Here is a 25,959-nt window from a genome sequence, read left to right as displayed (position 1 = left end):
GTGTAGTAATTTTAAATGAAAGTCGTCTTTTATTCACCGAGCGAATATTCCCTTAAGAACGCTAGCTTTCGGCTTCACCTAGTCTGAGGTACACATCCGGCTGACCCGGCAGTAACAATCGCAGAGGTACTCCCCTTATGCCCTACCCGAATTTACGGGAACGTAGGGCATAAATACAAGAGCCAGGCAACCCAGCTTGGCCAAAACTTAAGTCATATTGATGCATATAATGGCGAAAAACGGTGCATGCGGAAGAATAACACATGTGCGGGGCATAAGGCCCGAAAAAATAATTAGAATGGGCTTTTGTATAAGAAGCCCCCAGGTATAATGAGCGCGTTTAGCGCGTCAAGATTGTGTAACCAAGACACAAGTTTCGCCCTTTAGGGCATTGGAGAGGAGAACAAAAAGAAAGAGAGAGAGAGAAAAATAGATGCGCAAAAAATTGATGGAGTTAAGGAGACGAACATAGTGTCCAGCGCTAGGCGTAGAATCTTTGGAGTCTGGCTGCGTTCCATGGGTTTGGCTCAAGTCGATTGTCCGATGCATCCCGCAGACGGTACGCGCCACCGGTCAGAACTTGGTCGATAATGAATGGACCTTCCCATTTGGGCTTGAGCTTGTTCTTTTTTTTCTCCGGCAGGCGTAGAACTAGTTCGCCAACGTTATAGGTTTTGGCCCGCACTTCTCTGCTTTGATACCTTCGAGCCTGTCGCTGATAGAATGCAGAACGGGCTTTTGCTATGTCGCGCTCCTCCTCTAGGGCATCCAAACTGTCCTGCCGATCGAGCTCAGCCTCTCTTTCTTCGTACATGCGCACTCGAGGTGAGTCATGAATTATGTCGCAACGCAGCACCGCCTCAGCGCCGTACACCATAAAAAACGGTGTGTATCTGGTAGTGCGATTCGGCATGATCCCCGGCCCCCATAGTACGAAGTCAAGCTCTTCTACCCAGTGTGTGTTTGATTCCTTTAAGGATCGCACTAATCTGGGTTTAATGCCGCTCATGATAAGACCATTCACTCGTTTGACTTGACCGTTAGTTTGCGGGTGATAGACAGAAGCATAATCGAGCTTGATGCCCATGTTGCTGCACCAAAGTTTCACTTCGTCGGCTGTAAAATTCGTGCCGTTGTCAGTGATGCTGCTGCGGGGGACGCCGTAATGGTGTACAACCCCGGATATGAAGTCTATCACCGGTCCGGATTCAGCCGTCTTGACAGGTTTGGCTTCTATCCATTTGGTGAATTTATCCACCATGACTAGTAAGTATTTTTTCTTATGGGTTCCCCCTTTAAGGGATCCGACCATATCAAGCCCCCAGACCGCAAAGGGCCGAGTAATGGGGATTGTTCGGAGAGCGGTAGGCGGCATATGGCTTTGGTTTGCAAATAGCTGGCAACCGACACAATGCTGGACTAGGGCCATCGGCCAATAAAAACCTGTACGGAAGGCCTTGCTTACAAGGGCCCGGACTGCAGCGTGATGGCCGCCGAGTCTGGCATGGATTTTTGCCAAAAGCTTCCGCCCTTCCTCTTCGGAGATGCACCTTTGAAGGATTCCGGTAGTGCTTTACTTATAAAGCTCTCCCTCGTGCACCTTGTAGGCTTTAGATCGCCGCACTATGCAGCGTGCCTCATTTTGGTCCTCGGTCAGTTCCTGCCTAGATAGGTAGGCCAGGAATGGTTCTGTCCACGGGGCGATAACGGCCATTATTACGTGGGCTGTAGGTGTTATTTCGATGACCGAGCCTCTGATTGTGTCAGAGTGTTCGGTATCTGGGGTTGTGGCCTGATCCGGACTATTGTTGCCGGTGTCCCCTTTCCATACCATAGATGGTTTAAACAGTTTTTCCAGGAAGATGTTCGGTGGGACAAGGTCGCGTTTAGCGCCGATACGGGCGAGGATGTCCGCCGCCTGGTTGTTTTCCCGAGCCACATGGTGGAATTCAATCCCCTTGAACTGAGCTGACATTTTGAGGACGGCGTTGCAATATGCCACCATTTTCAGATCCTTGGCATCAAAATCTCCATTTATTTGGGATATTGCGAGGTTTGAGTCCCCACGCACCTCCAGGCGTTGAATGCCCATGGAGACTGTCATCCGGAGACCGTGTAATAGGGCCTCGTATTCGGCTGCGTTATTGGAGTTCGTATATAGTATTTGGAGTACGTATTGCACTGTATCTTCAATGGGGGACGTCAAGATGACGCCAGCCCCTAGACCAGCCAGCATTTTAGAGCCGTCGAAGTGCATGATCCAATTGGAGTATGCGCTGTACTCTTTAGGGAGTTCAGCCTCTGTCCATTCGGCTACGAAATCGGCCAGTACTTGAGACTTAATGGCTCGACGTGGTTTATATGTTATGTCGAACGGGAGGAGCTCGATAGCCCATTTGGCAATCCGGCCCGTGGCATCGCGATTGTTTATTATGTCATTGAGTGGTACTTCAGAGTCCACCGTAATTGAACACTCTTGAAAGTAGTGTCGTAATTTCCGAGATGCCATGAATACCGCGTATGCTATCTTTTGATAATGTGGGTACCGTGATTTGCATGGTGTCAGTGTCAAAATCGGCGGATCTCAGGTAGGGGGTCCCGAACTGTGCGTCTAAGGCGGATGGTAACAGGAGGCAGGGGATATGATGTTTTACCCAGGTTCGGGCCCTCTTGATGGAGGTAAAACCCTATGTCCTGCTTGATTATTCTTGATAGTATGAGTAGTACAAGAGTTGATCTACCACGAGATTAGAGAGGCTAAACCCTAGAAGCTAGCCTATGGTATGATTGTATGTTGTCCTACGAACTAAAACCCTCTGGTTTATATAGACACCGGAGGAGGCTAGGGTTACACAAGGTCGGTTACAAAGGAGGAGATATCCATATCCGTATTTCCTAGCTTGCCTTCCACGCCAAGTATAGTCCCATCCGGACATGGGACGAAGTCTTCAATCTTGTATCTTCATAGTCCAACAGTCCGGCCAAAGAATATAGTCCGGCTGTCCGGAGACCCCCTAATCCAGGACTCCCTTAGTAGCCCCTGAACCAGGCTTCAATGACGATGAGTCCGGCGCGCAATGTTGTCTTAGACATTGCAAGGCGGGTTCCTCCTCCGAATACACCACGGAAGAGTTTGAATACAAGGATAGTGTCCGACCCTGCAAAATAAGTTCCACATACCGCCCTAGAGAGAACAATACTTTCACAAATCTAATCTGCTGACACATTTTGGTAGCATGACATCACGCCACGGCCCGGTAATTATTTGAACCGTTTTTCTTTAACCAGCCCCGCACATAACGCGAGGTGGTTTCTTGACACGTCTTGTCAAAGCAGAGATCGTGTTCCCCTTATTACGGGATTCTCATCAATACGGTCGCGTGGGTAACCCAACCGCGCCATCAGTTACGATGCTTGGGGGATACGCGAGTTTTACCAGGCTAGTGGGGGCGCATAGTTTAGTCCGCCCTTATAAAGGGATAAGATCTCACCTTTTTCTACCCACGCCTTCTTCCTCCTTGCTCATCCATTCTCGCGCACTCGAGCTCCAGTGCCCAAGTCCGCAACATTCTCCTCAACTCTCTCCAAACATGTTCGGAGCGGGAGGCAAGTGGATGGCCTCCTCCACCACGGAGGGACACATAAAAAAGCTATGTGGAGCCGGATACTTAGCCGCGGATATCGCGCACCGGCTGCCAGCCGCGGGGCAGATCATCCCTACCCTGGAACCTCACAAAAGGGTGGTTTTTGTCGGGACCCCGATTCCAAGTCACATCGATCTAGCCGGTAACACCTCATATCACTTTGCGGCATCACGCACGGTATCCCCACGGGTGTCGCCTTACCCTGGCCCGACACGGCCCAGCCCACCAGAGCCAGGCGCCAGTTGTCTCCTTCCTTGCCAGGAGGACGACGGCGTGGCGCACACACAGGAGGCGAAGCCACCTCCTGCTTCTACCTCTTGCTGCCTCCCCCGTCCTCACTCGAGCGCCACGGAGATGCCCGCAACCCCCTGGTCACTCTCCACCTCTCTCCCGTGCCTATCCCTCGTCTGTCCCCCTTCCCTGAGCACCACCGAGCGAAGCTCGTCGCCGCTGCTCACCGTCGCCGTAGCTACTAGCCACGCCGAGCCCCGTTGCCGTGTCCCACTGGTCTGCGTCGACCACCGCCTCACCAAGACGACGGTCACGTCGCCGGATGCACTGCAACGCCCTCACCGCTGTCGTCTTCAACCTCGGGATGCCGAGGTCGCCACCGGCGTGCCTTCTGCTCCGAGCCTTCCCTGAGCCCACGTCGACGCCTCTGCAACCACCGTGAGCTCTCGCATAGGAACCCCCTCTCCTCGAGCTCGTTTGCGCCGTGCAGCCACCGTTTCACCGGAGCCGAAAGCTCACCGCCGCCGACCATCTCGCCGTCGTGGCCACAGTTTTCACTGCTCGCTTTTGAGCGTGTCCTCGTGCTCTCTGTTCTCCTAGGAGTCCGCCCAGATGCCTAGCTCGCTCGCTAGCCAAGCATAGTGCCTCGCCGTGCTAACCCATACTTCGGCCGACACCGTCGTCGTTGCAGCCGACGTTGTGGACCACCCCAGCCGTTGTTGCCTGCTCCTTTGGACGCGCACGAGCATCAGCTCTACGCCGGGCCCCTCCGCCATCCATTTGGTCGAAAGAGGGCGAAACCTGACGCGCTCCGCCGCCACTGACCTTGCCGGCGACGAGCCGTCGGCCTAATCATGGTTTAGTTAGCACTAATGACCCTGCTAAACACCACCAGAGCCACTGCCATGTGGGCCCCTGTGCCTATTTAGGTTAGTTTAATTCCCTGTTTAGATTAGTGCTAATCTTGCGGACCCCACGTGTCAACTTTGACTGTGACCAAGTCAGCGCTGACCGGTCCCACATGTCATCCACACAAACCAGCCCCAAGACACTGACGTGTGGGTCCCAACTGTCAGGTTTGACTCTAATTAGGCGTTGTTGACCTGCTGAGCTCAGCATGACCTAATGCTGACGCAATAAGTCTTTTTCTGGATTAAACTTAATTCAGAAAATTCCAGAAATTGTTATAAACTTCAAAAATTCATAGAAATTCAACCATAGCTCAGATTGAAATAATTTATATATGAAAAATGATCAGAAAAATTCAGTCTATCCATCTGTACCATTTTCATGCATGACAAACCAACTTATACATACTGTATATGAGGAAACATATAAATGGCATATTTAAGAGCTTAATTTGGAGTTGCATTTGAACCCTTGGTTAAAATGGACCTCAACCAAATAAATGCTAGTTGCATTAACTCAAACAACATCACATCTTCATGCCATGTTCATGCATCATATTGTTGCATATGCTTGTGTATTGATTTTCGACACCGTTCCTTCTCGATAGGTCCTGCTCCGGAGAGTGTTCGAGAGTACCTATCCAAGGAGCAGTGCCCCCCTGTTGATCTACCAGGCAAGCAACCCCCCTTGTTCATTCCGATACAATCCTAATCTCTTGCTCCTGCTCTCATTTATTGCATTAGGACAACAACGATTCTACTGCTACTTTATGCTGCGGTAGTTGAACCCATTCCTCTGCATGACATGTCATTGCCACAGTAAATAGTTAAAACCCACTAGCATGTGTAGGAGTTGATTGAGCCATGTTGTGTTCCTACCATGCTTTGCCTGCTATTGCTTAGAGTATATCAGGTCTGATTCATCGGGAATGAATTGGAGTGTTACAATATGATTCGGTGCTGAGAGTTAAGCGTGTGAACATGATTTGGTAGCAGTAGCGGTGAGAGGCCATGTAGGAGTACATGGTGGGTTGTCTCATTGGGACCGTCCTTAAGAACTGAGTTCTGTGTAAGTTGTCCAATGACTAGCTACTACCACACATTGGGCTCCGGGCTCTCCAAGCTCTCTCGACTTATTAACCGCCTTGATCTCTGTCCAGGAGTTGCAAATAGTTTCTGGTGTTTGTAGGTAGTGCTATTTTTCTACCGAGTGTCACCCGGCAGGGTGGACTTGGGACAGACTAGGCACACGTGGCCCGGTGTACCGAGTGGCACCCGAATGGTGGGCTCGGGAACCCTGTACACATCGTTTGGGGCCGTGAATGAAACCTCGGCCGGATCTCCTTGCGGATGGAACCCGAATAGGCGATAAACCTGGACTAGAGTCTTGTGTGCTTAGTCAGGTCGTGGCCGACACCCTCGCCAGGCTTTCACTTGAAGGTTGCCGAGATACAAGATGTGTATATGGTGATAAGTTGGGAGAGCGTGTGTGAAGAAGTACACCCCTGCAGGGTTATCATGATCTATTCGAATAGCCGTGGCCTCGGTTATGGACTTCTTGGATGCTTACGTGGTACATAGACAACTTAAAGTGGATACTCAAAAATGCTCAAGACAAGTGTGAGTGCTATGGATGGCTTTCTCGTAGGAAGACGAGGATGAAGCCATAGTAGTGTATTGATGTGGTGATTAGTGGACTCGTGTGCGCTGCCTCACCTCAAAGAAGTTTCTCGTTGTCGTAGAACAGGATAGCCACTGAGTCAAAGCTGGCTTGCTACAACTAAACCCCACATTACCTTCTTGATACAAATGCATGTATGATAGGATCTGATGTAAGTCTTGCTGAGTACCTTTGTACTCACATTTGCTTTATTTATGTTTTGTAGGTGAGACATCTGTCTCACTAGTAGTACCGCTTGGACTTCGACGAGTAGCTTGTTACCTCAGCTACGATCTTGTACCCTTGGGAGGGACTTGTAGATAGTCAGGCTTCTCGGCCTTTTTCTTTTGTAGTTGTCTGTACTCAGACATGTAATGCTTCCGTTGCTTGTATGCTCTGAATGATGGGTCATGTGACCCCTGTTTGTATTTGGGTTCCGAACTCCGCTCTTCCACCCGGTTATACACCAAGGCCATCTTGTGTGGCGCCTCACCCAGCTCAACCGTATGCTCCACCCAGGCCTATCGGTAGACCGCTTGTCAATGCGGGTCCACGTCCTACTTCAGGGACTTGTTTCACATGCGGAGAGCCAGGACACTATGCACGTGACTGCTCTCAAACCAATTATGCTCCACCCCAGCCTGAGAAGTCTGTTGGCCGTGGTAAGCCATCACGCAAGATGATTAGTGTCAAGTCAGCTCCCGCTGAACGTGGATGTGTGCATCACGTCTCAGCTAAAGACGCTCATGATGATCCGGATGTCGTTCTTGGTACACTCCTTGTCAACTGTCATCCAGCTTCGGTTCTGTTCGATACCGGAGCATCTCACTCCTTCATCTCTGAAGGCTATGCTCAGTTGCACGACATGTCATTTTGTGATATGCCAACTCCACTTGAAATCCAAACTCCAGGGTCTAGATGGCAAACTACCAGAATAAGCCATGGTAATGTAATCCTTGTTGACAGACTTGTATTCCTTGATCACTTATAGCCCTCAAGTCTACAGATATTAACATCCTCTTGGGTATGGACTGGATGAAAGCTCATTATGCCAAGATTGATTGTTACACTAGGTCTGTTCAGCTTACACACCCATCTGGCAAGATAGTCACCATCTCCACTAGAGTTGCAAAGCGCCAACTCTATTCTCTTAATGCCAACCCTCTTCCAGACCTTGAAGATATCCCGGTAGTCCATGACTTTCCGGATGTCTTTCCAGAGGAACTGCCAGGTATTCCACCTAACAGAGATGTAGAGTTTGTCATAGATCTTATCCCAGGAACCGCTCCAATCTCTAGGAGACCTTACAAGATGGCACCCTTAGAACTAGCTGAGCTTAAGAAACAACTCGATGAATCCTTGCAAAAGGGTTTCATTCGTCCTAGTTCTTCTTCCTGGGCTTAACCCGTCCTCTTCGTCAAGAAGAAGGATGGTACGGATCGGATGGTTGTAGATTATTGTCCCGTTAATTTGGTCATGATAAAGAACAAGTATCTGCTCCCCAGGATCAATGATCTGTATGATCAGCTCGCTGGATCCTTAGTCTTTTCCAAGATGTATTTGAGGTTAGGCTACCACCAAATCAAGATCAGAAATGGGGACATTCCTAAGACGGCTTTTTTCACTCGTTATGGTCAGTATGAGTACACTGTCATGTCCTTTGGTCTAACCAATGCTCCAGCTACATTCTCTCGCTTGATGAACTCGATCTTCATGGAGTACTTAGATAAGTTCATCGTGGTTTACCTCGATGATATTCTTATTTACTCGAAGAACGAGGAAGTGCATGCCGAACATCTTAGATTTGTGTTAGAAAAACTCAGAGAGCACCGCCTTTATGCCAAGTTCTCCAAGTGCAAATTTTGGTTGCCAGAAGTGACCTACCTAGGCCACGTGATATCTGGTAAGGGCATTGCTATCAATCCCGAGAGAGTTTAGGTCGTTCTTGATTGGACTCCGCCTGAAACGGTTAAGTAAGTTAGGAGTTTCCTTGGCCTAGCCAGTTATTGTCGCCGCTTCATTGAGAACTTCTCCAAAGTGGCCAAACCTCTCATGGAACTTCTCAAGAAAGATAAAAAGTTTGAGTGGTCCCCACAGTGTGAGCACAGTTTTCAGGAACTGAAAAGACACCTACTTCTGCTCCCATACTTGTGCCACCGGATTTCACTAAAGACTTTGTTATCTATTGTGATGCCTCACGACAGGGACTAGGTTGCATTCTTATGCAAGATCGCCATGTGATTGCCTATGCATCTCGACAGTTGCATCCACATGAGGAGAATTATCCTACACATGATCTAGAGCTTGCAGCCGTAGTCTATGCACTTAAGACCTGGCGACATTACCTTCTTGGTAAATGTTGCAAGATCTACACCGACCACCACAGTCTCAAGTATATCTTCACCCAACCAGATTTGAACCTTAGGCAAAGACGTTGGTTGGAGTTGATCTCAGATTACGACTTAGGGATTACCTACACCCCAGGCAAGGGAAATGTCATGGCTGATGCACTAAGTCGTAAGTCCTATTGCAACAATCTCATGTTGCAACAGGGCCAACCACTTCTCCATGAGGAATTCTGTAAGCTAAACCTTCACATCGCTCCTCACGGATTCCTTTCTACCTTGGTGGCGAAACCTACTTTTGTGGATTAGATCATCTCTGCTCAGAAGCAGGATACAGGAATTTCCCGGATCAAGAGAAACATTAACAAGGGAGTTGGTGGTAGTTTCTCTATAGATGATCGTGGTGTTGTTTTCTTTGAGAGTCGCTTGGTGGTTCCCAAGAATCAACATCTTTGACAATTAATCCTTAAGGAGGCGCATGAATATCCTCTCATGATTCATCCCGGTAGTACTAAGATGTATCAGGACCTACGCCAGAAGTTCTGGTGGACTAGGATGAAGATAGAAATTGCTCAGTTTATTGCTAACTGCGACGTTTGTCGTCGCGTTAAGGCAGAACATCAAAGGCCTGCTGGCACCCTTCAACCTCTAGCTATTCCTCAGTGGAAATGGGATAAAGTTGGTATGGACTTCATCACCGGCTTTCCCAGGACCAAGAGAGGGAATAATGCTATCTTCATAGACATTGATCGTCTTTCCAAAGTGGCTCACTTCCTACCTGTTCGAGAGAGTATCAATGCTAGTCAGCTCGCTGACTTATATATTTCTTGAATAGTGTCACTTCATGGTGTTCCACTAGAGATCAATTCAGACCATGGCAGTCTTTTCACTTCTCATTTCTGGGAGAGTTTCCAAACTGCCATGGGCACCCATCTTTCCTTCGGTACCGCTTTCCACCCTCAATCAAGTGGTCAGGTGGAAAGGGTCAATCAAATTCTCGAAGACATGCTTAGAGCTTGTGTTATCTCATTCGGTATGGATTGGGAGAAGTGTCTTCCCTTCGCCGAGTTTGCTTATAACAATAGCTACCAATCCAGCCTCAAGAAAGCTCCTTTTGAGGTTATGTATGGACGAAGATGTCGAACACCTTTGAACTGGTCAGAAACCGGTGAAAGACAGTTCTTTGGACCGGATATGATCCAGGAGGCAGAAGAGCAAGTTCGCATCATTCGTGAGAATTTGAAAACAGCCCAATCTCGTCAAAAGAGCTAGTATGACCGTCGTCATAAGGAAGTGGCTTATGAAATTGGCGACAAGGCTTACCTTCGGGTTACCCCTTTGAAGGGTACCCATTGTTTCGGTATCAAGGGCAAGTTGGCTCCTCGTTACATTTGTCCTTTTCGCATTCTCGCTAAATGAGGAGAGGTTGCCTACCAGTTGGAACTACCCCCACATCTTTCTTGAGGACATGATGTCTTCCACGTCTCTCAACTCAGGTGTTGCTTCTCGGATCCCCTCCGCAGAGTGGACCACGAAACGCTTGATCTCCAAGATAACCTCACTTATCGAGAGTACCCCGTCCGCATTCTGGATCAAGCCGAGTGTGTCACTCGACGTCATAACATCAAGTTTCTCAAGGTTCAGTGGTCTCATCATTCCGAGAGAGAAGCTACTTGGGAGCGTGAAGATCGTCTTCGACTTGAGTACCTCGCTTTCTTTCCGCCAACTCCTGAATCTCGGGACAAGATTCTTCCGAGTGGGGGCGAGTTGTCACATCCCTAGTTCTGGTATGACCTAGACCAGCTAGCCATTTGTGCATCATGTTTAAATTCCATTTAAATTTGAAATGGAGATTTGGGAAACCCTCAGAAATCATTTCTGGAAATGACCCAGATAAAAATTGCTCCAAAAAGGTCCAAGAAAATTTCATGTTACTCTGTGAAAATATTGGTCAGAGGTAACATGAACATTTTCTTGGACCTTTTTGGAGCAATTTTTATCTGGGTCATTTCCAGAAATGATTTCTGAGGGTTTCCCAAATCCCCATTTCAAATTTAAACGGAATTTAAACATGATGCACAAATGACTAGCTGGTCTAGGTCATACCAGAACTAGGGATGTGACAACCAATATTTTTAGGAGCTCATAAATATTTATTTTGGACATTTGGAATTAATCCAGTAATTACTTGCGTTGGATAAATATTTATATATATATATATAATATTGTCCAAAAATTCTAAATTTTGGTGAGGGGCTTTGGATTAATCCCTTAGGTCCCTGCAAAATTTAACAGAATTAAATAAAATGGTTTAGTATTATTACTAAGTCAAAACAAATGTCAGAAATTAGAAAAGAAAAACAAAATGGAGAAAAGCCCACCTGACCTTACCTGGTAGCCCACTTACCTGGCCCAGCACGGCCCAGCCCACCAGAGCCAGGCGCCAGTTGTCTCCTTCCTTGCCAGGAGGACGACGGCATGGCGCACGCACAGGAGGCGAAGCCACCTCCTGCTTCCACCTCCTGCTGCCTCCCCCGTCCTCACTCGAGCGCCACGGAGACGCCCGCAACCCCCTGGTCACTCTCCCCCTCTCTCCCGTGCCTATCCCTCGTCTATCCCCCTTCCCCGAGCACCACCGAGCGAAGCTCGTCGCCGCCGCTCACCATCGCCGTAGCTACTGGCCACGTCGAGCCCCGTTGCCGTGTCCCACTGGTCCGCCGTCGACCACCGCCTCACCAAGATGAAGGTCACGTCGCCGGACGCACTGCAACGCCCTCACCGCTGTCGTCTTCAACCTCGGGATGCCGAGATCGCCACCACCGTGCCTTCTGCTCCGAGCCTTCCCCGAGCCCACGTCGACGCCTCTGCAACCACCGTGAGCTCCCGCATCGGAACCCCCTCTCCTCGAGCTCGTTTGCGCCGTGCAGCCACCGTTTCACCGGAGCCGAAAGCTCACCGTCGCCGACCACCTCATCGTCATGGCCACAGCTGTCGCCACTCGCTTTTGAGCGTGTCCTCGTGCTCTCTGTTCTCCTAGGTGTCCGCCCAAATGCCTAGCTCACTCGCTAGCCAAGCATAGTGCCTCGCCGTGCTAACCCGTACTCCGGCCGCCGTCGTCGTCGTTGCAGCCGACGCTGTGGACCACCCCAGCCATTGTTGCCTGCTCCTTTGGACGCGGACGAGCATCAGCTCCACGCCGGGACCCTCCGCTGTCCATTTGGTCGACGGAGGGCGAAACCCGACGCGCTCCGCCGCCACTGACCTCGCCGGCGACGAGCTTCTGACCTAATCCTTGTTTAGTTAGCACTAATGACCCTGCTAAACACCCCCAGAACCACTGCCATGTGGGCCCCTGTGCCTGTTTAGGTTAGTTTAATTCCCTGTTTAGATTAGTGCTAATCTTGCGGACCCCACGTGTCAACTTTGACTTTGACCAAGTCAGCGCTGACCGGTCCCACATGTCATCCACACAAACCAGCCCCAAGACACTGACGTGTGGGTCCCAACTGACAGCTTTGACTCTGATTAGGCATTGTTGACCTACTGAGGTCAGCATGACCTAATGCTGACGCAATAAGTCTTTTTCTGGATTAAACTTAATTCAGAAAATTCCAGAAATTGTTATAAACTTCAAAAATTCATAGAAATTCAACCGTAGCTCAGATTGACATAATTTATATATGAAAAATGATCATAAAAATTCAATCTATCCATATGTACCATTTTCATGCATGACAAACCAACTTATACATACTGTATATGAGGAAACATATAAATGGCATATTTAAGAGCTTAATTTGGAGTTGCATTTGAACCCTTGGTTCAAATGAACCTCAACAAAATAAATGCTAGTTGCATTAACTCAAACAACATCACATCTTCATGCCATGTTCATGCATCATATTGTTGCATATGCTTGTGTATTGATTTTCGACACCGTTCCTTCTCGATAGGTCCTGCTTCGGAGAGTGTTCGAGAGTACCTGTCTGAGGAGCAGTGCCCCTTGTTGATCTACCAGGCAAGCAACCCCCTTGTTCATTCCGGTACAATCCTACTCTCTCGCTCCTGCTCTCATTTATTGCATTAGGACAACAACGATTCAACTGCTACATTATGCTGCGGTAGTTGAACCCATTCCTCTGCATGACCTGTCATTGCCACAGAAATAGTTAAAACCCACTAGCATGTGTAGGAGTTGATTGAGCCATGTTGTGTTCCTACCATGCTTTGCCTGCTATTGCTTAGAGTATGTCAGGTCTGATTCATTGGGAATGAATTGGAGTGTTACGATATGATCTGGCGCTGAGAGTTAAGCGTGTGAAGACGATTTGGTAGAGGTAGCGGTGAGAGGCCATGTAGGATTACATGGTGGGTTGTCTCATTGGGACCGTCCTTAAGAACTGAGTTATGTGTAAGTTGTCCAATGACTAGCTACTACCACACATTGGGCTCCGGGCGCTCCAAGCTCTCTCGACTTATTAACCGCCTTGATCTCTGTCTAGGAGTTGCAAAATAGTTTCTGGTGTTTGTAGGTAGTGCTATTTTTCTACCAAGTGGCACCCGGCAGGGTGGACTTGGGACAGACTAGGCACACGTGGCCCGGTGTACCGAGTGGCACCTAGAAGCTGTTCTCGGGAACCCTATACACATCATTTGGGGTCGTGAGCAAAACCCCGGCCAGATCTCCTTGCAGATGGAACCCGAATAGGCGATAAACCTGGACTAGAGTCTTGTGTGGTTAGTCAGGTCGTGGCCGACACCCTCGCCAGGCTTCCGCTTGAAGGTTGTCGAGATACTTGACGTGTATATGGTGATAAGTGGTGAGAGCGTGTGTGAAGAAGTACACCCCTGCAGGGTTATCATGATCTATTCGAATAGCTGTGTCCTCGGTTATGGACTTCTTGGATGCTTACGTGGTACATAGACAACTTAAAGTGGATACTCTAAAATGCTCAAGACAAGTGTGAGTGCTATGGATGGCTTTCTCGTAGGAAGACGAGGATGAATCCATAGTAGTGTATTGATGTGGTGATTAGTGGACTCGTGTGCGCTGCCTCACCTCAAAGAAGTTTCTCGTTGTCGTAGAACAGGATAGCCACTGAGTCAAAGCTGGCTTGCTGCAACTAAACCCCACATTACCTTCTTGATACAAATGCATGTATGATAGGATCTGATGTAAGTCTTGTTGAGTACCTTTGTACTCACGTTTGCTTTATTTATGTTTTGCAGGTGAGACATCCGGCTCACTAGTAGTACCGCTTGGACTTCGACGAGTAGCTTGTTACCTCAGCTACGATCTTGTACCCTTGGGAGGGACTTGTAGATAGTCAGGCTTCTCGTCCTTTTTCTTTTGTAGTTGTTTGTACTAAGACATGTAATGCTTCCGTTGCTTGTATGCTCTAAATGATGGGTCATGTGACCCCTGTTTGTATTTAATGCTATGTGGCTCTTCTGGGCCTTTATCTATATGAGTTTGCGTTATGTTGTGATGCCATGTTGTACAGCACATACTTGCATGTTATGCGTACACGTGACGTGTATTGCTATGTGTGGGATCTGAAAATCTAGTAGTTTATCCTTGGCAGACTCTCTTATGGGGAAGTGTAGTCTAGTGCTTCCTTGAGCCATAGTAGTCCGCTACAGCCCGGTTCACCGGAGTCCTGCTAGCCTAGCACTGCTGCTCAGGACACTTGACTAGCCGGCATGTGTTTCACTTCATTCCTGTGTCTGCCCCTTCGGGGAAATGTCACGCGGTGACATCCGGAGTCCTGCCTAGCCTGCTACAACCCGGGTTCCCTGGAGTCCTGTTAGCCCAGTGCTACAGCCCGGATTCACACGCTGCTGACTGACATGCTCGATGTGAATCATATATGTTTGTCCCCATAGGTTAGTGCCGCTTTGGGTTCACGACTAGCCATGTCGGCCCGGGTTCTCTGTCATATGGATGCTAGCGACACAATCATATACGTGAGCCAAAAGGCGCAGACGGTCCCGGGCCAGGGTAAGGCAACACCCGTGGGGATACCGTGTGTGAGGCCGCAAAGTGATATGAGGTGTTATCGGCTAGTTCGATGTGACTTGGAATCGGGGTCGCGACAACTTTCCTCCCCCATTTCGTCCACGGATTGGGGTTTCCCCTCCATCCATTCGTCCGCGGTCTCATGTTCTATTACGGGCTGGACTTTCATGATCTGGCCCCGAATTTCATCCTCAACATCTCGCCGTTCATCATCGTGTGCGAGGCTTTCCTCCGCATCCGGCCCCACTTCGGCCTATGGCTGAAGACCTTCAATATCAAGCCGAAGGTAGTAGGCGGGCAACAAGCGGAATGCGGCGGTGCCATGGTGGGTAAAATGCCCAACGTTACATGGCTCGAGGGCTCCTTCGTGGAGACCATAAAGGGGTGGCAATCGGGGTGGTTCTACATCACCGAGCCGCGCGACACCAACTGGGTGGCGGCCCCCGAGTTTCGATCTGGAATCCCCACGCGGCTCACTTCCTGGAAGGAGAAGGGCCTATCCTAGGGTTCATCGGTGGAGCTGGACGGACTCCAGAAGTGTATCCGGAACATGACAAGCAAAAAACTTAAGCTTGTCAACATAGTCCAGGTCAAGCTCTTCCGCCGGATCCTCCCGTATCAACAACGGGCTTTCAACTTATGGGAGTTCGACCCGGCCCAGCACCATACTCTACGCGAGCTCTTCGACACGACGCATAAGGACGTTTGGAAGGTGTTGTTCAAGGGCGTCGAGGTCCCTCCTTCTCTTACCGAGGACCGCGGGCTAAGTGCTAAGCGCCCTGTGAATCCGGTAAGTTCTGTACATCTGGTAGGGTATTTATTTCCCATAGCTTAACCATGTGCGGGGTCTGAGCTCCCATGCCTTTGACAGGACTGGGTGGAGGCATCGGAGCAGATTAACTATCCGGCCCCACTGCCCGAAGACCCTGCGGATGCTCTCCTGACAGAGATGCGGACTCCGGCTCCTTATGAGGTGCCGGAGAAGACTAAGAAGAAGGCCAAGGGAACCCGAAAAGTTCCCGGCGCCAGGTGGTATCGGAGTCATTGTCCGATAACTCCGAGATGCACTCCTCCCATGAAAACAAGGAGAAGGAAGATGAAGATTCTCCCCCTTCTAGCCGGGGGAGACAAGAAAAGGAAGGCCGCCCCAACTGGGAAGGCCGAAGGGTCCAAGAAGGGAAGGACTCTCCTTCCGGACTGCTCCACTACCGTCGTCGACAGCGAAGATGAGTGGCTGCTCAGGGCCAAGCCCCTGGCGAAGTCGTAAGTATTTAGATACCAGAGTACTCATAGCATACTTTTGTTGCACTGCCTCTCCTAACGTCGAATATGATTATGCAGTCCGCCCCGAGCCCGTATCGACGTATCTTGGTTGGATGGTTCCTTGGACTCGTCGGATATGGATAGCGATCCACTTCCATTCGCCTCCTCTCCTCGCCCTACGGACAATGCCAAGGTATTGTCCCAAGGGGCACCGAGCTGGGGGGAGACAGTCCTGGAGGCGCCTTAAGGCGACCTTCCGGACTCCAGGTACAAAGGGAGTAAGGCTCCCAGGGGCTCCAAGTTTGGCCCTTAGCCGAACACCGTGCCGGAACCTCCAGTGGATCCGGACTCGGGCAGGCGGCTGAAAGTGCGTTATATCGACTAGAGGGGGGTGAATAGGCGATTTTTATTAAATTCTTCACTGAGGAATTTGTCGGTGAGGAAATTCCTTAGCGAAGAACTACTAGTAGCGGAATAAGTACTCAAAAGTAAACATAACAGAATACAAGCACAGTCATCATGATGAAATGAAGACAGGCACAAAGTACAGGAAGCGTAAGCACAGGATAACACAGGATGAAGACAAACAGACTGAAGAAATTGAACTTAGGAAATTGAGAAAGTCTTCAGTCAGAGTATTCAAACACAGAAATGAACAAACACACAACACAGCTATGAGGAAATGAAAGAGTTGAGGGAATAGAACCAGTAAGCTTGGTGAATACAATGATTTGGTAGATCAGTTCCAACTGCTGTCTCAGTTGTACATCTGGTTGGAGCGGCTGAGTATTTAAACTCGAGGACACACAGTCCCGGACACCCAGTCCTGAACACACAGCTCAGGACACCAAGTCCTCACCGTATTCTCCTTGAACTAAGGTCACACAGACCTCGTCCAATCACTCGTGGTAAGTCTTTAGGTGACTTCCGAACCTTCACAAACTTGGTCATTCAGCGATCCACAATTCCTCTTGGATGCTCTAGACCATGACGCCTAACCGTCTGGAAGAAGCACAGTCTTCAAAGGTAACAAGCGTCGGATCCACGCGGGATCAATCTCTTTACTGATGCTCAATCACTTGGGGTTTGTAGGTGTTTGGGTTTGGGTTTTTCCTCACTTGATGATTTTATCTCAAAGTCCTCGGAGGATGGGTTGCTCTCAAATGACAAGTGTCAGTTTCTCTCGGAGCAGCCAACCAGGTAGTGGTTGTAGGGGGCGAGTATTTATAGCCTAGGGAGCAGCCCGACATGATAAGACATAAATGCCCTTCAATGATATGACCGTTAGGTGGATAGATATTTTTGGACAGCTGGCGCATAGCACAGCAATGGTCGGAATTTTGAGTAGCAAAATCCTCAGGCTATCATGTTCCTCACTGTGTAGGAAATCCGCACTGGCGAATTCCTAACTCCTCAGTCAGAACAAATTCCTCAGAGACCAGAAGAACTTCGTCTCTGTCACTGAAGAATATGACTGGACTGTATGAGATTTCCAATGGCTTCACTCGAAGGGATTGGTAGGTGTAGGATTTTGAGTTGAGCATCACATGGAAATTTTTCCTTAGTATTTCCTCGACCCCCTTTAACAGTACGGTGTTTCCTATGACTCAAGAAAGAGAAAATGAAACTACGAAAACAAAAGTCTTCATGCTTCATGTTCCTCGAATGAATACCAAGTCTTCACGGTCACACCAATTTCTTCACTTTCAAAGTCTTCAGAAATCCAAAGTCTTCCGTCGAAGAACTTCATTTTTAGGGGTCGACTTTCTCCGTAAATATCAATCTCCTCATAGACTTATAGACCTGTGTACACTCACAAACGCATTAGTCCCTTAACCTATAAGTCTTCAATACACCAAAATCACTAAGGGGCACTAGATGCACTTACAGCGGCCCCCTTCCAAGAAGGGCAAGCCGTCCGTGCCGGTGACCTCTGTCCAACCAGAGGAACCAGACGACCTGCTGGGAGCGCTTCGCGGCGCTTCCATCGATGAAGAGCACCACACTATTATGAGTGCGGTGATCAAGAAGGTTCAGTCCGCCAAGAGCGGACTAACTGAAGCCTATGCCAGCCTTCTAACAGGCTATGAGGTAAGTCTTTAAAATATAGGAAAAATATTACCGCATAGACAGTTGCCCCTGATGCTCTGTTTGCTGTTCACAAAGAAAAGCCGAATAGAGGATCAATAATATCTACATGAGACTAATATAAGTATGTCTGTATGCGTATGCAGGCTTCGCTGCTGACCTCTGCCGCACTGACTGCGGAGGTCGCCGCACTGAAGCAGGACCTCGAGCGGTCCGAGAAAGAGCTCGGCCTTGCCAAGAGGCAGCTCGAGGAGAACAAAGGTAAGTAATACCTTGTCTATATAAAAAATATAAAATGTGGTTCCAAACTGACAGGATCATCATGAATGTGCCAGGGGCCACGACCGAAGTGGCGACCCTGAAGCAATTGTTGTCCGAGGCCGAAAACAAAGCGGCCAAGGAGCGCACCGAGTGGGAGAAACAAGAGGCACGGGTGGGCGAGGTGCAGCAAGAGCTCCAGGCTCTCGTGAAGAAGCACGAGGCTTTGGAGCTTGACCCAAAGATGCGAGAGTCCGAGCTTGCCGCGACCCTCGAGAGCACAAAGAATGCCAAGGCTGAAGCCCAAAAGCCCCTCCAGGAAATTGAGGCGATGAGGAAGATAGCAGCAGGTAAGGCATTCAATATGCAAAGCAAGGATGTGAAAGTAAATTACTTGTTACTTACTCGAGTCTGGAGCTCTCCAGGAGCATTCGCAGATTTACCCCGCAGCATGTCGGATGCCGCGAAACATTACCAGGCCAAGGAGGCAAGCTCGACGGAGAAGTTGTTTTGGTCTCAGTATACTGGGACTGAACATCCGATGCCTATGAGCGACGAGCTGAAGCAACTGGTCGAGCTGCACAAGGCGGTCGAACAGGCCATGAGGGGCCTTATAGTCTGGATGTGGCCTGGAGACTCCCTTCCCAACAGCTACTTCAGCCTGGTGAGGCGGCTTGTGGATGCCTGCCCACGGCTGGAGGCCATAAAGCGGTCCGTCTACATCGAAGGCGCACGCCGGGCCTTTGCCCGTGCGAAGGTGCACTGGGCCAAGATGGACGCCGAGAAGCTGGTGAAGAGGGGCCGCCGCAGGGCAAGGAGCATCGCCACCCAGAGATATATTATGAGGGTGTCCTGAAGGGTGCCTGTCTTGTGGCAGACGAGTGTGCGAAAGATATAATTTTTGAATAAACTTGCTCGTGTGATCCTGTATTATGAAAACTTGTTCATATGCGCTATGCAATGCTTGTTTGAATTTAAAATATTACCTTTTGTGCGGCTGTTTGTTAAATCTGAGAGATGTCTAGTCGTCGGCTTCTGCCCCCATGCCACGAGTGCTAGGGTGTTCGGGATAAATCTGAGCACTCTTTTTCCCATTGTTGGGTCTTTCGAGGGAGGTGCTCAGCACAACGAACAAGGCAATCGAACTATAATGCTTTATCAGTCTCACTTAGCCATAGAAGTCTACAATTTTAAATTTTGGCAAAGCCCCTAGTATTCGGAAGGCCGAATTTGGGGCGCTATACACGCCTTAAGCCGGACAAAGCCGGCTCCTCACTCGAAGCGGCATAAGTCTTTAGGGACTCGAGACCTCTCGAACAGCGACCAGCTCTCGCCTTATCATGACAGTCAGTTTTAGCTTTCTCTACTGAGGTGCTTAGCCCAGATGAACTAGGGCACAATCGCAGTAGTTCTCCCAGTGCTACCTTAGCCGATATAGCGGAACGTAAGGTGCCAAAACATGGGAGCCGGGCAAACCCAACTTTGACCCAAGACATGATTCGGAGCCGATGCATATAATGCTATAAATCGGGGTGCCGCACTGTCGAAAGTGTTCGGACTTCTCACGCCGTATTATGGGGTATGCGTAAGCCCCTGGCGTATTGGCCGTACCAGAGTGTACGGGTGCTGAATGTCCTGAAAGAGAGAAAAGTAGCAAAGCGGGAAGCCCCTAGTGCGGTTGAGCCGCGTCTTGGGGCGTGCCGTAGTCGTGCCCCCCTCCCCACATGTGCCCATGGTATTTCCAATGCGTAATTATGTACGTGTGGCACGGATTTCTCCATTTGGCTAGGACTGGGGTATGGCCACATTGCTATGCGAGCTCGGAACGTGTCAGGCGGTCTTGTTGCCGATTACTCCGGGCGCGCTTGAAGGTGTCCGGGTCTTTTATCGCCGAACTGGTGGATTGCCTTAAGAGGCTGCTATGCGCTTCTGCTGCAAGGGCCGTAGTGTGCTCCTCCGTGCGGAGAGAGCGCTCTGTGTTTCCATTGACTATGATGACCCCCTAAGGTCCTGGCATCTTGAGCTTGAGATATGCATAGTGCGGTACCGCGTTGAATCTCGCAAATGCGGTTCGCCCGAGCAGTGCATGATAGCCGCTGCGGAATGGGACTATATCAAAGATTAACTCCTCGCTTCGGAAGTTATCCAGGGATCTGAAGACCACTTCCAGTGTGACTGAGCCTGTGCAATGGGCCTCTACACTTGGTATGGCGCCTTTAAAGGTCGTTTTTGTGGGTTTGATCCTTGAGGGGTCTATACCCATTTTGCGCACTGTGTCCTGATAAAGCAGGTTCAGGCTTCTGCCGTCGTCCATGAGGACTCGAGTGAGGTGAAATCTGTCGATGATTGGCTCTAGGACCAGTGCAGCGAATCTGCCATGACAGATACTAGTGGGATGGTCCCTGCGATCGAAGGTGATCGGACAGGAGGACCATGGGTTGAACTTTGGGGCGACTGGCTCCAACGCGTATACATCCCTTAACGCATGCTTCTGCTCCCTCTTGGGGATGTGGGTTGCGTATATCATGTTCACCGTCCACACTTGTGGGGGGGAAACTCTTCTACCCTCTGGTGTTTGGCTGCCGGGGCTCCTCCTCGTCATCGCTATGTAGCCCCTTATCTTTGTCTTCGGCGCTTAACTTGCCGGCCTGCTTGAACACCCAACATTCCCTGTTGGTGTGGTTGGCTGGCTTGTCGGGGGTGCCATGTATTTGGCACGAGCGATCGAGTATACGGTCCAAACTGGACGGGCCCGGAGTGCTTCTTTTGAATGGCTTTTTCCGCTGACCGGGTTTAGAGGCTCTGAATCAGGCATTGACTGTCGTATCCTCGGTATTGTCACTATTGACACGACGCTTAGGTTTGTTGCGACGTGACCTGCCATTGCTATCCTTGGTATCTGAAGTACCATGGTTCTTTGATATGTTATTGCTGCGAGCCAGCTAGCTGTCTTCTCCCGCGCAAAAGCGGGTCATGAGTGTTGTGAGGGCTGCCATGGATTTCGGCTTTTCCTGTCCCACTGGTCCGCCGTCGACCACCGCCTCACCAAGACGAAGGTCATGTCGCCGGATGCACTGCAACGCCCTCACCGCTGTCGTCTTCAACCTCGGGATGCCGAGATCACCACCGCCATGCCTTCTGCTCCGAGCTTTCCCCAAGCCCACGTCGATGCCTCTGCAACCACCGTGAGCTCCCGCATCGGAACCCCCTCTCCTCGAGCTCGTTTGCGCCGTGCAGCCACCGTTTCACCGGAGCCGAAAGCTCACCGCCGCCGACCATCTCGTCGTCGTGGCCACAGCTGTCACCGCTCGCTTTTGAGCGTGTCCTCATGCTCTCTATGCTCCCAGGAGTCCGCCCAGATGCCTAGCTCGCTCACTAGCCAAGCGTAGTGCCTCGCCGTGCTAACCCATACTCCGGTCGCCGCCGTTGTCGTTGCAGCCGACACTGTGGACCACCCCAGCCACTGCTACCTGCTCCTTTGGACATGGACGAGCATCAGCTCCACGCCGGGCCCCTTCACCGTCCATTTGGTCGATGAAGGGCGAAACCCCATGCGCTCCGCCGCCACTGACCTCGCCGGCGACGAGCCGCCGGCCTAATCCTGGTTTAGTTAGCACTAATGACCGTGCTAAACACCCCCAGAACCACTGCCATGTGGGCCCCTGTGCCTGTTTCGGTTAGTTTAATTCCCTATTTAGATGAGTGCTAATCTTGCGGACCCCACGTGTTAACTTTGACTTTGACCAAGTCAGCGCTGACCGGTCCCACATGTCATCCACACAAACCAGCCCCAAGACACTGACGTGTGGGTCCCAACTGTCAGCTTTGACTTTGATTAGGCGTTGTTGACCTGCTGAGGTCAGCATGACCTAATGCTGACGCAATAAGTATTTTTCTGGATTAAACTTAATTCAGAAAATTCCAGAAATTGTTATAAACTTCAAAAATTCATAGAAATTCAACCGTAGCTCAGATTGAAATAATTTATATATGAAAAATGATCAGAAAAATTCAATCTATCCATCTGTACCATTTTCATGCATGACAAACCAACTTATACATACTGTATATGAGTTTAACACCCTCGATGCGACTATATCTCCCACGTGTCGAGGCACGACTTAGAGGCATAATCGCATTGAAGGCATATGTCGCAAGTTAGGCAATCTTCACAACATCCCATGTAATATAGATAATAAAAGGGGAGATAACATAGTTGGCTTACACTCGCCATGTCAATCAAGGTACATAAATAACATTACATCATCCAAACACTCATGGCCTGACTACGGCGCCAAAATAAAAGATAACCCAACATGCGACACGGTCCCGATCACACCCAACTGGGCACCACTATTGATCATCAGGAAAAGAAACATAGTATCGTTGAGAGTCTTCGTCGAACTCCCACTTGAGCTCGAGCGCGTCACCTGGAACGGAATCATCAGGCCCTACATCTGGTGTAATAGTAATCTGTGAGCCACAGGGACTCAGCAATCTCGCACCCTCGCGATCAAGACTATTTAAGCTTATAGGTAAGGCAAGGTAAATATGTGGAGCTGCAGCAAGCGACTAGCATATGTGGTGGCTATCCTGTTCGCAAAAGAGAGCGAGAAGAGGAGGCAAAGCGCGAGCGAGAAACTAGAGAACAACCTGCGCAAACATTACTCCAACACCGTGTCCACTTCCCGGACTCCGCCGAGAAGAGGCCATCATGGTAACACACTCAATTGATTCATTTTAGTTAAGTTAAGGTTCAAGTCATCTACAACCGGACATTAACAAATTCCCATCTGCCCATAACCGCGGGCACGGCTTTCGAAAGTTCAAATCCCTGCAGGGGAGTCCCAACTTAGCCCATGACAAGCTCTCACGGTCGACGAAGGAATAGACCTCCTCCCAAGACGTTCCGATCAGACTCGGTACCTCGGTTCTTCAAGACACTTCGACAGGTTAAAACTAATCCAGCAACACCGCCCGAATGTGCCGACAAATCCCGATTGGAGCTGCACATATCTCGTTCTCAGGGCACACTCAAATTGTCTTAGGTACGGGTAGGCCAGCCCAGAGTTGCCCCTGGTGGACACCGGCAGTTGACAGGTGGACCAACACTCAGAGGAGCACTGGCCCGAGGGGGTTTAAAATAAGATGACCCTCGGGCTCCGGAAACCCAAGGGAAAAGAGGCTAGGTGGCAAATGGTAAAACCAAGGTTGGGCATTGCTGGAAAAGCTTTAATCAAGATGAACTATCAAGGGGTTCCCATTATAACCCAACCGCGTAAGGAACGCAAAATCCGGGAACATAACACCGATATGACGGAAACTAGGGCGGCAAGAGTGGAACAAAACACTAGGCGAGAGGCCGAGCCTTCCACCCTTTACCAAGTATATAGATGCATTAAGATAACAAGATAATATAATGATATCCCAACAAGTAAATAAAAGTTCCAACAAGGAACGGCCTCCAATCTTCACCTGCAACTAGCAATGCTATAAGAGGGGCTGAGCAAAGCGGTAACATAGCCAATCAACGGTTTGCTAGGACATGGTGGGTTAGAGGTTTGACATGGCAATTTGGGAGGCTTGAAAGCAAGTGGTAGGCATCATAGCATTGTCATAGCAAAAGAGCGAGCAATCTAGCATAGCAAAGATAGTAGTGATTTCGAGGGTATGATCATCTTGCCTGCAAAGCTGTTAGACTTGACTGGATCCTCGAAAGCAAACTCAACGGGCTCCTCGTTAGAGAACTCGTCTCCCGGCTCTACCCAAACGAGACAAACAAGCAACAAGGACACAATCAACCACGTGCAAGGATCAGACAATATGATGCAAACATGGTATGCTATGCGGGATGCATATGCAAGATGTGACAAGGGATGCATGAACCTGGCCTCAACTTGGAAAACCAAGTGTGCCACTGGAAAGATGAGATGAAATTGCTTGAAAATGATATAAAGAACGCCGTAATCGGAGTTACGGTTTGGAAATGGCAAGCAATTCAAATATGACATCGGTCTGCGATTTACAGCAAGTAGCCATCTAAATGCAATGAGATGAACAAGCTAAAGCACCCAAACATGACAACAAAATACATGGAAGGGATGTATTCAAGATGCTTAACAAAACTCTAGCACTGAGCTACGGCCAATTCATCCATTAACAGGTTCAAACAAGCATGGCAAAAATGCATATGGCAAACAGATTTCAGACTTAGTGAAATCAACACTTGTCTGGAATTTCAGATCAGGTAGCACACTTCGGAGCAACAAAACTACATTCTACAGGACCTGAACATGGCAAAGTAAAGCATGGCATGGAGCTACTCAAAGAGCTTAACAAAAGTCCCTTAGTGACCTTGAGCCAAAAGGGATCAGAAAATACAATTGCAAGCATGAGAACATGGCAAAAACATAATCAGATCACAGACTTAGTGAAAACTGGAGCATGCTGAAAACAGATATCAAGTAGGCATGTTTACGAGCTCGATGCACTCACTACGGAGCAAGTCATGACAATCTAAGCATACACCCATCAAGAATACACAAAATGCAAGCTAGACATGGAAAGAACAATAACATAGCATGCACGGATCAACTACAACATCATCGGCAAAATCGCTAACACGTAGACAATCTGTCCAGATTCACGAAGTAGCAAAAGTAGAGCTCGATTGACTCAAGCTAGGTTGCTCCATAATTTCAAACAAAGACATGGATGGATAGAGCACTACAAGATTAACAAAACATCCTTACTGATCATCCTCAAAAGAGGCACGGATCACTAGGAAACAACATGAACATATTGCCATATGAGATAAAGAGGTCAAGGACTTAGTGGAAATGCTAAGTCCCTGAAATCAGCTTTGCCAAGTGCCTCACTTCGCAAGCTTGTTATAGTCACCACACACATCAAAAAAATACATGGGTTGCACCTTTGGAAAGATGGCAAAACCCTTAACAAAACATATGTAGAACTCATGGGCATATCATGCACACAATAATCATGGCAAAATGACAAAAATCTAAATGGAGCAGCAGATCTGACAATTATCTCAAGTAGCCCTCTTCTAACAGCATTTCGGGCATCAAGATGAACTCAAATTAAAACGATGCAGTGGAATGAAATGATGTACTCTCTTAGATGAACATTTTGATATGCTATATGTCCAAAACGGAGCTACGGATGCAAAGTTACGATGCGATGAACATGGCAAGATAATTAGGGTTTTGGGGCAAAAAGTCAACCGAATCTTAGATCTGGATCGGGTTTGCACGCGGTTCGAGGATGGCCGGGGAGCTTGCCGGAGTTTGTTGGAGAGGAAGAAGACGACCGGGGGCGGCCGGATCCAGGCAGGGAGGCGAGGCCGGAGGAGGAGGAGGCTTTGGCCGACCGCCGCGGAGCTCGGCTCCGGCCGGCGAGGAGCGAGGCGGTGAGGAGGTCCGCCGGAGGAGTCCGGGAGGCGACCGGCCGGGCGGCGGGGAGGCGGCGAATGGCGGCGGACGAGGGAGCCGGGCGCCGGGGTCGGGCGCGGGGCGCGGCCCGG

This window comes from Triticum aestivum, chromosome 7A, assembly GCF_018294505.1.
Source record: "Triticum aestivum cultivar Chinese Spring chromosome 7A, IWGSC CS RefSeq v2.1, whole genome shotgun sequence".
Lineage (NCBI taxonomy): Eukaryota > Viridiplantae > Streptophyta > Magnoliopsida > Poales > Poaceae > Triticum > Triticum aestivum.
The sequence above is the reverse complement of the archived record's forward strand: the minus strand, read 5'-3'. Positions refer to the sequence as shown.